We start from the raw sequence: 18,723 nt of genomic DNA, 5'->3' as shown, positions 1-18,723 counted from the left end.
TGGCATGTGCCTGTAGTCCCAGCTATTCGGGAGGCTGAGGCAGGAGGATCACTTGAGCCCAAGAGTTTGAGGTTGTTGTGAGCTACGATGATGCCACTACGCTCTAACTGGGGTGACAGAGCAAGACTCTGTCTCATATATATGTTTTATTTTTAAATGTTCAATAATTATATGAATTATATTAACTTGACATTTAATTAATAATATATCTAACCATTTCAGGAAAAGTAGAGGATGTCAGTTACAAATTTTGATTACAAACATGAAGTTAACTTGTGTTTGAAATTTCAAAATTGCACAACACATCCAATAAAGGGCTGATAACTAGAATCTATTTAGAACTCAGGAAAATCAGCAAGGAAAAATCAAACGACCCTATCAAAAAGTGGGCAAAGGACATGAACAGAAACTTTCCATAAGAAGACAGAATAATGGCCAATAAACATATGAAAAAATTCTCAACATCTCTAATCATCAGGGAAATGCAAATCAAAACCACAATGAGATATCACTATCTCCAGTGAGAATGGTCTTTATTAACAAGTCCCAAAATAATAAATGTTGGCATGGATGTGAAGAGATAGCAACACTCCTACATTGCTGGTGGGACTGCAAACTAGTGCAACTTCTGTGGAAAGCAATATGGAGATACCTTAAAGCGATACAAGTGGATCTACCATTTGATCCAGCAATCCCATTACTGGGCATCTACCCAAAAGAACAAAAGACACTGTATAAAAAAGACACCTGCACGCAAATGTTTATAACAGCACAATTCACAATTGCAAAGATGTGGAAACAACCCAAGTGCCCATCAATACATGAATGGATTAATAAAATGTGGTATATGTATACCATGGAGTACTATTCAGCTATAAGAAACAACGGTGCTAGAGCACCTCTTGTATTTCCCTGAATAGAGCTGGAACCCATTCTATTAAGTGAAGTATCCCAAGAATGGAAAAATAAGCACCACATGTACTCACCAGCAAATTCGTTTCACTGATCAAAACCTGAGTGGATATAGGAATAACATTTATCGGGTGTCTGGCAGGTGTGGGGGAGGGGATGGGTATATACACACATAATGAGTGTGATGCTTACCATCTGGGGGATGGACATGATTGAAGCTCTGACTGGGGGGTGGGGGGCAAGGGCAATATATGTAACCTAAACATTTGTACCCCCATAATATGCTGAAAATAAATAAATAATTGCACAAAGTAAAATCATGGCATTCTCTGAATTGCTTTAACACACATAAGATTGTAGCATTTGAAATTATAAACAAACAGCATTATATTTTTTAACATACCATTTAACATTTTAACCATAATTTATTTCCCTGTGGTTTGAATGTGTGACCAATACAGCACCTCAAGCTTGAAAATTCTATTTCTGTTGCCATTACTTGTCTCCTATTGTTAATATTTATCCTTTTTATGGTTGTGATTTCCTTAATAAAAAGGACTATATTTTGTTGATGCCACAACTATTTCGACCATCAGGAAACACATAACAGTAGAGGTTAAAATGATTTTATTTTCTCAGAATCCCAGGAAAGGTAAACCTATATATATATTTTTAAAATATTTCTAGCAGGGATGTGCCACATGGGGAAGAGATAACTGGAACTAGTAACTTTGCATGCATAATATGCACAAGACTTTACACACAGACTGTAACCAGCTGAATTCTAATGAGAAGGCTTGGTCACATCCTATAGATATGCTAGAGTAGAAATGAAAAAGAAATGTGTCTGCCTAATGATGAGTATGTGATAAGTTAGAGGTAAAATTTGTCTACCAATCTAACAAGGAAAGTGAAAGAAGAGTATATGGAGAGAAAGAGAGAGAGAGAGAGAGAGAGAGAGAGTTCCCTGAGCTAATTTTCTGGCCATCAGTCAGCTTATTGTTCCCACTAAAAGGGATTGAAGGAAAGAGTAAGAGTGAGAGTTATTATAATATATATAAAGTAGCTTTAGCCAAGGGAAATTACACTTGGGAGGAATTGAGGAGAGGCATGGTGAGAAGGAAGGGTGAGCAGAAAGTTGCAGGGTCAGGATTTTGAAGGAAGAAGGAATATCATACATGTCAATCATTGCAATAAATATGTTACATGTTACATTAAAATATGCAAGTTTTCAATAGGACAGATGGATTTATATTTCAATTTTGTAATCCAAATAATTGTGAGTGTGCATATTTTTAGGTTTGTGTGTGTATGTGTGCTCATGTACACACACACCTAGATTTAGGATTTAGTCTCAATAGATTGACCATAGCTATGTGCTCCATGGAGAAAATTCTCCTTTTCTGTTTTCTTTATACATGGACTAACCCAATATGAAGAAGCACATAGTCACCATTAATGGATTAGTTTACTGTGTATCATGAACTGCCATGATTCCATGATGTGTCTATTGAGCAAGTACTTGTAAGTGAATTGTATTTGCCAAAGGCACTGTTTTTATTCTCCATATTGACTGCCTACAGTGCCGGTAATATCTTTGAACAAAAGCATAAGAAATTTTCTGTTGGTGTACTTATTTTGCTCACCAAATGTTTGAGACTAGGTCTCTTACCAGCAAGAATGCCCCAACAGAATCTGCCACTAGATTAGAAATTAAAAATTAAATAAAATATTTGCTGAATAACTAGGGGCTTAGTTAGATTGACTGATGAAGACAGAATATGTGGAGATTCATAAAGAGTAATTTTTTCCACATAAACATAAAATGTGAAAAAAGGCCCTACATAAAAGAACCTGAAAAAATAATGGCTTATTTAAGGCCTACTTCAATATCACAACCATCATCTTTCTCATTTGTAATTCTTTTTCATTTCTAGAGGTCTAAAACTTCCCCAAGGCCAGGGATGTAGTCACACTTCTATATCTATTTTTAAAAATCTTTCTTGTGAAGTTTGCATTGTGCATTTGCAAAAACAATAAAATCAATAACATTAATCCAGTGCATCAGGTGGAATCATTAGCCAACTTTAAATGAAGAAAAAAGTATGAATTGTATATTTCTCTAAATTCTGCTTCTTGGATATGCCCACATTGCTTTTACATGAACTGAGTCAGTTCATTCACTCCTGGCCTGAAAGGACTATAGACCTTTTGAATTCCTTTCCCATTTATAACAGAAACAAATAGATATAATTTCAAGTCCATGCTAAATGATAAACAATTGTCATAAATTTGCACTGACTCTAGCAGATTTTGTATTTAATATTTCATATTTGCCAACATACCTACATTCACTTTTCAAAATGTGATTGGTATTCCTACCATGAGCCATCTTGTGAGATTGACACAGAACTCATACTTATATTTTGAGATGTTGTCCTCTTCTATCCAAATGTCCAAATTTAATATTTCTACCATCTTTTATCCAGCTAGTATTTATATCCACTCTGCATTTAGTAGATGTTTAAATTAAGTTACTATTTTAGATTCTAGATAAAATAGCAACCCCTCTATTTTAGAAGTTAATAAAATTCACAGATTAGTGCACACAGTTATCAGTTCTGTATATCATACACATATTTCTGGAAATATATATTTTAATAAAAATTTTAGTTAATCAAGAAAACATGGATCAAGTTAGTAATACAGAAAAACCAATACTTAAGGTAGAGAGGAAAAAATATATATAATGGCCAGAAAATATTTATTTAATATTGACAATTTTAATATATGGATGAGACCATGAGAAATACAAATTAATTTCAATAACAAGTGTTTAGTGAGCATAAATTATGTTATAGTATTATACCACATACTAATGATATAATTGTGATTAATAGCATTCTGTCTTACAAAAATATGATCCTATATAATCAGCTGTGTGTCTAAAATATATTAGTAAGAATTCATGAATACCCAGAAAACATTCTGTGCTTTTAAAAAATTAAAAGACTAGCGATCTTATTTCCTCTGTGTTCAACCTCAGTGAATCCATGTCACACAGCAAGGAGTTTTTCTAAAGACTTTCCTTAAATTTTTCTGCCTAAGAATCTTCAGTTTGACATAATTGCTGATTGGATAAATTTCAACTTTTCATCTTAGCCTTCCATCAAAGGCCTCAACAGAAAGAAACTAACTCTTTATTTCATGCCCCAGGTTAGAATCACCACTTCCTTAGGAGCTGTGCCTCAGTATGATGTTTCTCTTTATGTTCTTTGGCTTGATGCCAGAGCCCCTTTTTTTTTTAATCTGCTTTGAATACTTTGTATCTGAATTTAATGCTTTTTACTTTAATACCTTGCCAGTACTTGGCAGATGGATTCTAGATACTCCCTGAACGAATGGCTTAATGAATGGCTTGTATCCGGAATAATAAATTGTTGTCCAACAATGATTGTCTCCTCTCTGAATCCCAAGAGGCCTTGAACATACACCATATGATAAAGTACCTAATTTCTTATTGCTTTCAGATACTTTCTGTCTGTACATGTTACTTCCCTCACAAACTCTGTCATACAGGTCTCAAGGTTAGAAAAGTTTCTTTCTAGTATTTTTAATCTCATTAGAATTGAGTATATAGTAAGTGCTCAATAAATATATGTTTATTTGGTTGATTAAGTTTGGAGTGATGGAAAAGTTTAAATAAAACAAAATATATGTGTCAGAATGGTAAGAGCAGAAACAACAAATTTGAGTTTAAGTCCTAAATCTATTTTTCACTAACCTGGAAATTCCTTAACCACTATAAGCATCACTTTTTAATACATAACATTGGGGATAATACCTACTTCTTTCCACTGATGTCATGAGTCATATGCTATATTTCCATAAAATACTTACCAGGGCAATGATATGTATAGTAAGGGCTCCATTAGCAGTAGCTACCTACTAAATAAAAGTAATTTTCCACTCAATGTTTATTGAATCCCAACCATATTTCTGGTACTCTGCTGGTTATATTTTGCATATTTTAAGTGTTTGACAACAGTACCTTCAAAGAGAGGATAAAGGAATTGGTTCTTGAAATGGAGAAAAAGTAAAACAATATATAAGCAACTTTTAAGTACACAGAGAATATTAACTTCTGTTTTATTGGATCACAGTTGGAAAGGAAGCAGACCAACTACAGTATATATAGACCATAGCTTGACTATGAAGGGATATGCTGACAGTGAAATAAAGCTGTAAAGTTTCATTTCCTGAAAATTGTAAAAAACTGAATATAATTTATGTGTCTGCATCAGATATAGGTAAAGCCTTATCTAAAGGCAGTAGCCTAGGGAAAGCAGCCTCTTGGAGAAAATTTCAAACACACAAATTCCATAAGGCCTTTCTTTATTCCAACAAATGAGACATGTGATTTTTCACAAACATAATTCCTTCTTTAAATTTCATGTCATATATGGGTTAATACATATGTAATATATATTTTTATAATTCCTGGGATTTGTTTTTTTCCTCTTTCTTTTTGCACCAAAAAGTACCAGCTTTCCAACGTCACATTCATAACACAATAAGAAATTAATTAGATAGCTGAAAGTTATTAGTAAAATATTCAAAACCTTAAAGTAGGGCAATTACCAAATGTGAGACATATCAAGCCAATTGAAATAACCAGTTCCAGACTCAGGTCTTTTTGATGACCTCTTCCCCTCGAAAGTTTTGTGATGGTGGTAGCCAATAGTTCTGGACTTCATTATGATTGTCTCAGCTTACTGCCCTGAAGAGATGAGGGATACAAGAGGTGCTAATCCATGAAGCAAAAATTCCCAGTGATTTACACCAGAACTAAAGGAGTAGCTTTTTTTCCACCTCCTACTAGATTGTCTGTAAGTAATTTCCTTGATAAAGTACAGCCCACATGTAGACAGAGAATATGCTAGCAGATACAGGGACAATGCTACAAATGTTCTCTTAATAAGATTTGGATAATATGAACTAGGGTAAGGGAACTCTGTTTCTATTTATTCATTCCTTTATGCATTCATTCATTCATATAAGCAGATCAATAGATGATGATGCCAAGGGGGAAAATGAACAAGTGATATAGCTAATTACCTACTCAAACATAATCATTAGCAGTATCATAATGTGACACCAATAGGAAAATCTACACTTCACCTTCATAGATTTTTACATTTAAACAATGCCTGGTTGAACAGGAAAAGTTATGAAAAATTTAGCTTTGCCACTTCAGAAAAGGGTCAACATCTATCGATATATTTAAGGAGGACTTTATGTCTTAGTTAGAAGAGTGTTGACCAACATGCCTTCCGTAACCTCCCCATTCACATCCTGTCCTTCACTACCAAAAATAAAATGTACCATCTTTTGCCTATCAAGGAAAACTCTACACAAAACCCAGGACAGTGGCCCTGGCTTTGAGGAAAAAGAAAATGTGTTCAAATGTCAATCTTCCTATCTTAATCTCCTTTCTTTCTGTTGTTAGTGAAAATAGTGTAACCACATTTACAAGGTTTTTCACAGCATGCAGCTATTCTTTTGCATCAGAGCACAACAGATGTTTTGTTTTTCTGTACAACAGTGCAACCTAGTGGAAGAAGAAAACAGCCCTGCCCTTGAGGGCAAAGGATGGCAGGCAATGAGGGTCCTTCAACAGACTGTTTTATCTGAAAGACTATCCCAAACTTGCCTGATGCATTTCATTTCTTACAGTGGCAAAAAGAGGTAAAACAAGTGCTCACATTTGTTTGTGTGTTAAGATGAGAATACACGTGATCCCCTGAACTATTTAGAAAAAAATTCTATGTTTTTAAAATTAATAACTTAATGTTTTCACTTAATACTTAAGTGAATGTTTTGGAAATATACTTCTGGGATTTTAATTAAAAATACTGAATAAACTATTTACAATAAAAATAAGCACTATTGATGTATTATTTACTTAGAGTACTTTTATGTTAACCATTGTCTGTTCTGGTTGGTAGTAATTGTGTGTGTAGGTGTGTGTGTACAGTACTTTCTATGTTCCCAAAACACGCTGTGTTGACTCTGTGTATGTGTATGTATGTGTGTATGCATGTATAAACTGTACATAAAACTGTGTATGTGTATATATGTGTCTATATACACATATAGAGATATTACATATGTATATAAGCATATATATTGCACACACAAACACAATAATATAATTTGCTCATTAAGTGGCAATTTAGAACAGAAAGCTTACATATATTAAAATCAATGTCACCGAGTTAAAAAGTCAAGGTCTTCATGCAGCTTACTCACTCTTTTTAAAACTACTCAGTATTCCATTTCAGGGTAATTCCTAAAAGCTAAATACCTAATAGTTCTTTCATGTTGGTTTGCTTGCTTTTATTGCTTCTGTTAAACCATTAAACAAGCTCATTTTATCACTAAGATTTTTTTTTAATCTGCTAAATTTTAAGTGGGTTTTAAAATACATACTTAAAATTAAAACATGTAAATGTGGAAGTCTGAACTCTATAGAAAAAGAGAAAATGACCTTCTGAGAAGCCATGCATAAAAATGTAACAATTTTCCTTTGTATGAACATGGTGGAGGAGACATCATTCACTCTTCTTGTTTATAGGATATGCTATGGTAAGAATTAAATGTAATTTAGTGAGACAATAAAATCTTCTCAACTACTGTGCTGTTGTGTTTGGGATGGATTTGAGGATGATTAAATGAGTAAATCACACAGATTTGAAGCATTTTTTTTCTCCTCCCTTTCTTTACTTTTTTTTTTACACCTCCTTAGATGGCATCTTGATCGTGCATGCACTGTGAACACAGAAGGCCTATAGGTCAGACCTGAAATTATAGCTAAACCTCAACTCCTGAGGTACACAGGCTGTTTATATCGATGAAAATTTATGATCTCTATACCCTAAATCCCCGGCCTCTCTTTTACATTGACTTCTTTACTATTTGCTGCTTTATTTTATGGTGATCCCTTGCCCTCTATAAATATATCACGGTTACTTAACCCCGGATCCCACCCCCGGACTTCAGGACTTCAGAAAGGATCTATTTGTTACTTATTCTGCTACTGGGTGTTTCATAATCCTCCACATTAGCAGCTATTATTTTATAGCAGTTAACATTTTCCAAATTTTCATCATCTCTTTACTGTTAGCCCTCTAACTGCTTAATAACACTAGTGTTAGAACTGTTGTTTAGAGATTATAAATGAAGTAGAAATTTTTTCTTTAAGCTCATGCAATGATTGAAGTACGTTCTATTACATATTTATCTGTAGAAAAGTGAATACTTTAACTGCAAAAAAAAATTACATTTAGGCAAATTTAATTGCTTTGTGTTACGATAAATATATAAAATTTATTTAAAAACCTGGCCTAATCTTAACAACATGCCACTGAGTAATTAAAGTTTTCCATGGGTTACATTCTAATAATTATCTTGTTTTGACTGAACTCCTTATTTGAGCCCCCAAAATAGAGCTGGAAAAATAATAAGGGATTATAGATTTGCAAAAGCTATTGTCTGATATTAAAATTGTTAAGAAAATATGAGTCAGTATTATGCAAATTCTGACCTAATCCCAGCAGCATTCTGGTAGGTAATTGTATTTTTTCTTTAAAGGAGGACAGACCCAACAATAATTATGCCTTGTTAGTGTCCACATTGCTACATTTTTGATTTATGTATTTTTCTGGGAGTTGACAGATAAGCAAGAAAAATTGACATATTATAAACTAATAAAAATAAATAATATCAGAATCTGCCTAGCAGCAGTCTACATGGGGAAGTTAAATCAATGCACTAATCACACAAATTTTTGAGCAAAACATAGTTTGTACTGAAAATTTTTTAAATGACATATATCAAAAAAACCTTAATATTTAAATTGCTCTGTCTGTGTACATGTGTATGTGCTTGTGATTTCTAAGGTAAATCATTATAGATAATATATAAAAGCCATTTTTGTGTCTTTGTATTTTCTTCTCTGTTTTTCAAGTCAAGACATTTATAATCTCTCCTTATCCATGGCAATATATAACATGCCTGTGAAACTTAATATTTCCAGTTTTTCCCCAAATAATATTCCTTAATGGTAAATGTGGTTAGTGTCTCTTTTCAGTGTTTTTGTTAAAATTCTTATTCCTTAAAATTCTGTCATTAAAATGCTTTTTATTATTTTTTATTAAATAATCAGGAAAAAATATAATATTTTCAGGCTATGACAACAGCTAGTGCCAAGAGTCTTGCTCTATTGCACCACAGGCTGGACAAATTGACAGAAGAAATGTGATATTCCTGAGCCTAGGGTTTGGTAAAAATCTAACAATTGACACTGTATAGCTTGAATAATAAAAAGTTATGAACATGAATATTCTCTCCTTCAAGTTTGCACAGTTTATAACTTCATGTTTTGTTGGTATATTCACAGTTCTCTTTAAATATAACCTGAGTTTTATAAACAAATGCTTCAGGAGTAATCGATCTAATTGTATTGGTAATTAATTATTGATGTTTCTCTGTTGGTCTAAGTAAAACTAAGCATTTTTAGCTTGATGTTAAAATTTCACTATTTTTCTGCTGCTAGTGTCAGCTGGATTTCATAATCAAGTTAGATAATCGGTTTTCAGAAATATAATAAAGGAGAGATACATTTTCCCACATTTTATATGGCTATAACCAACATAATTCTAGGAAGTACTGTCCCTTCGACAAGGGATAGAAAAGGTCGATGTAGTATTCCCCAATATTTGGTCATCAATCTAGAAAATGAATCTTTTCAAACATGTATAAATCCTAAAATTTAATAAACCCAACCTGTGGTTAACATATTCTATAAACAATTAAATATAGTTTCTGATGGCCCATGAATTCCTTTTCTCTTAACAATTTTAACAGTCATGCTTGAGGCAAAATTCAGTATCTGGCAACCCATATTAAACCACAATAAATGTCTTCTATAAATACATCTAATTAGACTATATGTATTCACATGATTAGAAGTCCTCAAAAATTGATTTTTTGCACTTTGCAAGTACGAAAGAATCTAGTTTAAAAAGTCTGAAACATCAGACAGGTAAGATTGACCATCAAAAAACTAGTTATGATAAAAATCATACTAATTAGCACTAGTATGAAGAATTAGCACCAAGGAGAAGCCTACTACTCATCTCCTATCTCAAGAACTGTGTAAACCAAGTAAATGGCATGACCAAGAAATCTATTATGAAGCTTTACAGTCTGCAAAGTTTGCCATTGTTCAATAACCAACTCCAGAGAATTGACAGAGCCATGGAAAATCATAATTACTATACACACATATACACAGACACACCAGTATTTATAAACACAAAAACATATATACACATAGACACATACCCATATGAGTTTTTATATATGTGTGTGTATATGACATATATGGTAGGTTTGAATATATTTATAGTGTGTTATATATATATATGCATATAGTAAGTCTAAAATTATATATATACATAAAACATACATATATATATATATATATATATGAATGCATACTCAGAAACTGGGCATTGAGTAATAATTTTTATATGTATATTTACTACCATTTCTGAGCACTTGCTTTGAACCAAGCATTTTATGGCATTTCATTTGATAGTCCCAAATAACTTTATATCAGGTGTTAATGTCCCCATTTTACAGAAGACAAAAATTAATATCAAGAAATTAGGCCGGGCGCTGTGGCTCACGCCTGTAATCCTAGCTCTTGGGAGGCCGAGGCGGGCGGATTGCTCAAGGTCAGGAGTTCAAAACCAGCCTGAGCAAGAGCGAGACCCCGTCTCTACTATAAATAGAAAGAAATTAATTGGCCAACTGATATATATACAAAAAAGTTAGCCGGGCATGGTGGCGCATGCCTGTAGTCCCAGCTACCCGGGAGGCTGAGGCAGAAGGATCACTCGAGCCCAGGAGTTTGAGGTTGCTGTGAGCTAGGCTGACGCCACGGCACTCACTCTAGCCTGGGCAACAAAGCGAGACTCTGTCTCAAAAAAAAAAAAAAAAAAAAAAAGAAATTAAATAACTGTTCCAGGACTCAAGACAAACATTTCAGCCCATTTCTGTTAACTTGATTAGTATATCAATCACATCTTGTCTCTGGCTAAATTTAGTAAAAGGTGATTTTTAAAAGCAAGTTAAGTGTTCACATAACTGACTAGAACTGGGAGAATTGGAGACAAAAAAGATTTAGAAGGAGAAACAGCAACTGTGGTCTCATGGATGCAACAGTAGAAACGTTATACCACTGCTTAGAAAGGATCAAACTCTAAACATTTTTGGTCTCTCACTCTCTCTAATTAAGTGTTAGGTTCCAGGAAGGGAGCATCTAATTGACCTAGTTTGTCTTTCCTGACCTACCCCCGACAATGGCCCCAAATACAGACTGAGCACGAGATACTGAAGAAGGAAGAGGTAGTTCCAGCAGGCAATCAGATTAACAAAGGGATGAAAATAAAGCATGGGCAGCCAAGAAGAGAAAAGAAAGAAACTAAAAACACTGACAAAAGGAACAAAAAGGCAAAAAAGAAAAAAGAAAAAAATAATTAGCAATGGTCTGAGATCAGACTTGCATTCAGGAAGGTGGCTTTACTTAAGCTATTCAAACATTTGGAGAGCTGGTTACAGGTAACTTCCTAACTGCAAAAGAATTTCATTCACAATAAAATGGACAAATGAAAAGCCCCACCATTTTCTTCTTGTGGTTTGCTTTTAATTATTTGTTGAATGAATAATAACTAGGAACAATAAAAACAATAACCAAAAGAGAGGCTATAAAAAAAACATACCTCCAGATTATAATTAAGAAATAATGAAATACTTATCCAGACTTCAAAGAATTTGCCTCCTCTCTCTGAATTAGGGAGACTAAGTCATTTAAACACTCAGCAAATATAATATACTTAAATAGAGGGCATCCAACTCATTACCTGGGTTGGATATCTCCTGATAGCCCCTTTGGATTCACTCTTCACCACCTCCAATGTACTCTTTGATTCTCAAATTTGTCCCATCAGAATTGCTTTGCATCTTACTTACATTCTTAAAATATTTTATTTAATATTTAGAACTTTTGCCTTCTATTGAGATTTATTTTCCCTAATAAATAGGTTGTATCTGTCATCTACATTTTGTACTAAGCTTCTAGAAAACCAAAAATGTCATTTTCTGTGAACATATTCTTGGGTTTGGTACAAGTTCAGTATAGGATAGTCCTTTTAGAAATGTTCAAAGTTTTGTCTAAATAGAATTTCATAGACGAATCCACAATGTCACAATTCTTCTTGGGGTTAGACATTCATTATTGACAATAAAATCTTCTTAATATATCTCCCCAAGTCATGCCTGGTAAATACTGGCACATTTTCTCTTAGATTGTTACTATAGTAGGAAAATGAATTTTTACCATGTTTCATAATCAGCCTTTGAAATGTCTTCATTTAAAGATTAGGACAAAACTCACATAAATAAAAAATTCCAAAGCAACAACCAAAATAATGGAAACAACTAAATCAAGAGGAGCTTTAGTGAGCAAGGAAGTATTACACTGTCGTTTGAAAAATCAAAAATATTAGAACAAAAGAATACAACACTAAACAGGGTTATGTCTTGAATAGACCCCCAGGAAACGTTACACAGTCAAAGGAGTAATTTCAATTATATGCTATTTATGTTTTAAAATAGAACAAATCAGAGGTCAATAAAGGCTATGAAACAGGGAGATATTTTCAGGTCTGTCTACCTGTGAAAGCTATTTTGTGAGTGCAATTCAAATAAACAGTCCTTTATTCTCTAGAAAATAGAAAGTTCTACAAAAGATGCAATTTACTTTAAGAATTATTTACTTGGAAGTCCAAATTCGAAAGTTCTTAAGTTCATGAAAAATCACTGTAATGCAAGATAGGAAACAGATTATAATATAATGGTATTTAAGCCTCTCGTTTCCACCATTTTTTTGGCTATGTGGAATGTCTTACACTTTCTGAATTTCAGTTTTTTCATCTGCAAAGGGGATTAATGATAGTGTCCCCACAGAATGGTTGTGAGAGTTAAATAACATAATATAACTGAAAATATTAGACCAGCACTACTCAGGAGAGTAAGCAATATCCACACGAACTTATTAAGGACTTGAAATGTGACTTGTCTGAATTGAGACATGCTATAAGTATGAAATATACACCAGATTTCAAAGAGTCAGGATGAAAAAACAGAATGTAAAGTATCTCATTAATCAAATACATATTGAAATGATAATAGAATAGAATAATATTATTAAAGTTAATTTTACCTTTTTCTCTGTTCACTTTTCTAATATGAATACTAGAGAATTTAAAAGTTCCTATATGGATCACATTGTAATTCTAAAGGACAGCACTAATCTAAATAAATGCTTGGTAAGTATCAAAAAGTAGTTTGATATCAAAAATTTTGGCTGTCATACCAAATTTTCTCTGATTTAGGTCCTTATTCTGAGTTCTGTGAAGTCCTCTGAAGGTCAAGGAAGATGGAGAGATTCTCTTCTATTGAAGAAATTGAGAAACAAAGGAGCTTTGGCAGAATTATCTGCATCTCAGCAAAATGTCAGATAGTCTATTTTGACAATTTTCAAGGAATAATGGGGAAAAAGAAAAGTAAAGAAGAGGGAGAAAATAAAAAACATGAAGGTATCTACAAAAAGCTCAAATCAATGACTTATTTGAAGTTTATGTGTCACATTTATTTTTCAGATTTATTAAAATGATCTAAATTGGAAAACTCTGGCCATCACTGAAATAGTTGGAAGTCTAATAATATTTACAGAGTTTATCCTTGCATGTTCTAAAACAGAAACAAAATAAAAAACCCCAAACCTTCTGGATAATTTTAAAAGGTATGCAATATTTGATAAGAGCGTTGTTAAAGGTGAGTCTAGGTTCCAGTCATAATTATTGTGAAATGCATTTCAAACACGAAAGACTTTCATGAGACTTTATTATAAATATGCTGCATTATTATTTCTATTTATTTTTTTCCTATAGGACTGCCGGAGCACCTTATATCTATATGCCTCTTATAGCCCTCCTTTTTTTTTTTTTTTTGGTTAGAGACAAGGTGTTGCTCTGTTGCCCAGGCTAATCTTAAACTTCAAGGATTCAAGTGATCCTCCCCCCCTTAAGCCTCCCAAAATTCTGATTTTACAGAGGTGAGCCACTGCCCCAGCCAGCTCATATTGTTTTCAGCCTGGTGTTATAGTAAACTATACTCAGGTTGTAACTCCCCTCTTGCCTCTAAGCTATTTGAGGTAAAAATTTTTATTCCTTATATCTGTTACTGAATTTAATACAGAATCATAGAAATTAGAGACAGTCACATAAAAAGTGTTAGATGAGTGTATGAACTATTTAATTCTAACTTAAAATAAACTTTCTAATATATTAAGAATCTTGATTCTAATAACTGGGCCTGAAATTTAGTAATGCAATATAATTCTAAAACATTCATGATTTATCAATATCAATCAAATATAAAATTTCAAAAAACTCTATTTTAGGGATCAGGAGTTGAAAATATAATTACATTACAAAGTTAAGTTATGGTTTATTTTTTTTTTCCTTTTCCATTCCCTTACCTACTAAGAAGTTGACCTGTGTTATCACTTGGGTTGTAAGATCTTTTCCTATTTTAACTCAACTGGGTTTTCCATTTCCAGTATATCCTTATATGTTGCCTAATCTTCAGAAGACATTTCATTAGGTTATATTTTTGATGTGCATTGTGCAAGCACAGTATTTGTACTGTAGTATTCATTCTAAAATACATATTCACGTGACAGCCCATAATATCCTTGAAACAGCCATTACAGTCTGTCAAATAAATAATGCGCATTTTAAAGATGGTCTTTATGTGGGATGACTCTCCTGCATTTTCATGAGGTAGATTTTTCTTTTATTCTTTAAGAAAGAAAACCACACAAAGGAAATGAACATGCAGAAAAATATGTTCAGGTAAAAGTGACACAAACCAGAAAATGCAAGCATCCTTTAGTTTCTTGCTCTTTCTACCACTCCAACATTTTACTCTATAATATGCTATGAAAAAAAAAAAGGCATGGGTGATTACATCATCTTCTATAATCTATATATGGACATTAGAAAATATAAATAAGTCTTATTGGGTGGTATTTTTGTAATGTGAATCATGTTTTGTATTTCAAAGGTGACTGTTTTTCCTCAAAATCATAGTTTACTTGGCAAATGTAGCTATTAAAAGAAGTGACATCTCAGTAGAGTTAGTAAGTTGTATTATTATTATCTTAAAATGGCAGATTCTTCTTTCTGTTGTCTATAACCACAGATCTATGTACACTGTTTTTCCAAGGAAGTTACCAGAATTCACAAGGAAAAAAAAGTACTTAACCCTCTTTCTTTCTTTGATCTCTTACTGGTGATTATAATGGCTATAGGAAAATAAGAAAAATGGAAAGTAACATTTATTGCATGCCTGTTATGTACCAAGTACCATGATACACACTTTTAATATATATATAATCATCAAAATAGCTGTTAGATAAGTATAATTATTAGCAACATATGAAGAAATTAAATAAGTAACATATAAAACTTACTAACGGTGGTAATTTTGACTTCAAAGTTCAAGCTCAAATGAAACAAAGTAAAAATATGTTTACTTTAGCCCAGTTGATGTTAATTGTGTTATTACAATTTATACATATATTACAGGAGCATTACTTCCATTGAAATATTTTGTAACACTGTGGACTATATATTATTTGTTCATGAAATGTTTTTATTTTATTGTATTACAAAATACTTTTTAAATTTCATTGTATTTTTTATTGTACTTTTACCTTATCATATTACAATAAAGTGACTTGAATAATAGTTCTGAGATAAGAATGCATCAGTGAAACTAGAAAAGATTTACTTAGGGCTCTACATGATACTTACAGACCTTGGAGATTTATGAACTAGCTTCCTTCCTATAATCCAACATCTTCTCCCGAATCAACACAAAGGAAACAATAAAATGAATTATACATTAAACAATGGAGGCTTCACATTAGTTTTAAAAATATCACAGAATCTTGGATTTGGAAGGAAATTTATTGGGGGTATCGCATTTAACCTATATGAGAAATATGCCATAGTAGAATGTGGTAACCCAAGTATCCTGTGGGCCTCAGCAGCATATAAAGCTAAAAGATTTTAATTAAAATAAAGGTTGTTTACATCCAAAACATTGTGACAACTGTGAAGCCTTGTAAAAATTATTATTTAATCTGTTAGATATCATTATCCTTCATAATTAACATTGCAATGTCCAAATGGTGGCCACTAGCCACGTGTTACCATTTATATTTAAATTAAAATCAGCAAAAATTAAACAAAATTAAAAAATAAGTTCCTCAGTCACATTAGCTACATTTTAAGTAAGATAGAGCCACTTGTGACTAGTGGCTACCATAGTCAATAGCACAGGTTTTTGAAGTTTTCCATCATAACAGCTAGTACTACTGGGCAATGTTGCTCTAGTTAGCTAACAGGGCCAATGATTAGACTTCCACAAATAAATGGGTCCCTGAGAATTTTAAGGTACTATTATGCCCATCGATACACCAGTGGGTTAATAAAATGTGGTATATGTATACCATGGAGTACTATTAAGCAATAAGAAACAATGGTGATATAGCACATCTTGTATTTTCCTAGATAGAGCTTGAACCCATTCTACTAAATGAAGTATCCCAAGAATGGAAAAATAAGCACCTCATGTACTCACCAGCAAATTGGTTTCACTGATCAACACCTAAGTGGACATATAGGAATAACATTTATTGGGCATCTGGAAGATGGGAGGGGGGAGGGGATGGGCATATACATACAAAATGAGTGCAATGGGCACCATTTGGGGAATGGACACACTTGAAGCTCTGACTCCAGGGGAGAAGAGGGGGAAGACAACAAATGTAACCTAAACATATATAATCCCATAATATGCTGAAATAAAATAAAATTTTTTTATAAAAACACATTAATTCCTATTATGTAAAAGGAACTAAACTACAAGCTCATATTTGACAATTTATTTTTAAATTTGAACTTTGGGATATGTAAGGCAATTGCACCACTCTGATTTATTTAGCTGCTTTGATATTCATGATCAATAATATTAAAGATATTGGCAAATTGGCAAATTATTATTTTCAACTCCAAATTGGCTATATTCTTTGTCAATTGTTTGTTTTCTCCATGTAAATTATTACATGTAAACCATGTAAATTATTACATATTTATATATAAAAGTTGAATAGAAATAAAAGAATCAGATTAAAGAATATCAACCAATAGAAATTCAATATCTGCCTCCCTATGAAATATTTTTTTTCTCTCCTAAGTTTGTCTTAGTATTTCTAAGATTGGAAAATGGTGATATTCATTTAAGGCAGAGAATGTCATTGCTTTATCCTAGTTTCAGTTGAAGCAATTGGAGCTGGTAATCATTTTCAGGAGATTGAGATGGTATGTTTAATAGATAAATATAATATCCACAATATTTTCAGATAATAGTAATTGACAGCCTCATTAGACAGTGAATTTATTAAGGCAAGACAACATATATTAATTCATTGATTGAATCATTCAACTATTCATTTATTTATTGAGCTAAAAATTTTGAATATCAAAACTGTACCAGCCACAGATATTCTAGGTAATACAAATACAGCAGTAAACAAGAAGCAATGTCTTCATCTCAGGGATCTTATGCTAGAGTGGGAGAGAAAGACAATAAGCCACTAAGTAAAAATAATGTCAGATCTTCAATAAGTGGCAGAAAGAGTGGGTAGAAAAGGCAATGATATAAAGAATAATCAGATAAAGGACAAGGAGAAATTTGAGCAGAAACCAGATGATGAGAAAGGGTCAGTGGAAAAAGTGTGTTCCTTCAGAGGGAATAACGAAGCCTACAAGACAGAAACCAGCTTGACAAATTAAAACACACACACACACACACACACACACACGAAAAGGAGGCGTGTATGTTATTTAAGCCTGGGGAACAAGAAGTAAAGTGGAAAGAAATATCTTCTCATCACTTTTTTTATTTTTAATGCATGCCTAAAACGGTGTAAATCAAAAACTTGAAAAACCAAAGAGTATGCATATAATATTGTGGACAATGTTATCAAAAGTGTCAAAGATGTTTTTAAAAAGTTAAAACATTGTAATTCTAAAATAAAATGTGTAATTTAAAAATTATATTAAAGTGATGATCTTAAGATGTTTTGTGATATAAAGAGACTATGACAAACTAAATAGGAATAAATGAGCATTCCCAATGTATTTAAAAGAATCTTTGAAATTTAGAACTATAAGAATCATACCAGCTATAGGAAAATCTCCCAGATTCTCTGAGGATCTACTGCTTCCCCTCACCAACTCCCATTCTCTCTCTACATCTAATTGGAAGGTAGTGATTAGGAAATATTGAAAGATCTTATCCTGTAAGCAATAGGTCCCACAATGTCAGATATAGGGTAAATGGCATTCTTGCCCTTTTCCTTCCTTCTAAACAGGATGTAAAACATTAGCAGGGTGACACTGATGATGGAGGAAATGAATGTTCCCATAAAACCAAAGCATGCATCCTGTTTTATTATGCACTTGGATACATTATTCAGGATCATTATTTTAATGACCAAAGTGAAAAAAATTAATATATATTATAATGGTACATTTTGCAAAGATT

Source organism: Microcebus murinus, chromosome 7 (genome assembly GCF_040939455.1).
Source record: "Microcebus murinus isolate Inina chromosome 7, M.murinus_Inina_mat1.0, whole genome shotgun sequence".
NCBI lineage: Eukaryota > Metazoa > Chordata > Mammalia > Primates > Cheirogaleidae > Microcebus > Microcebus murinus.
This window is presented reverse-complemented; position numbering follows the sequence as displayed.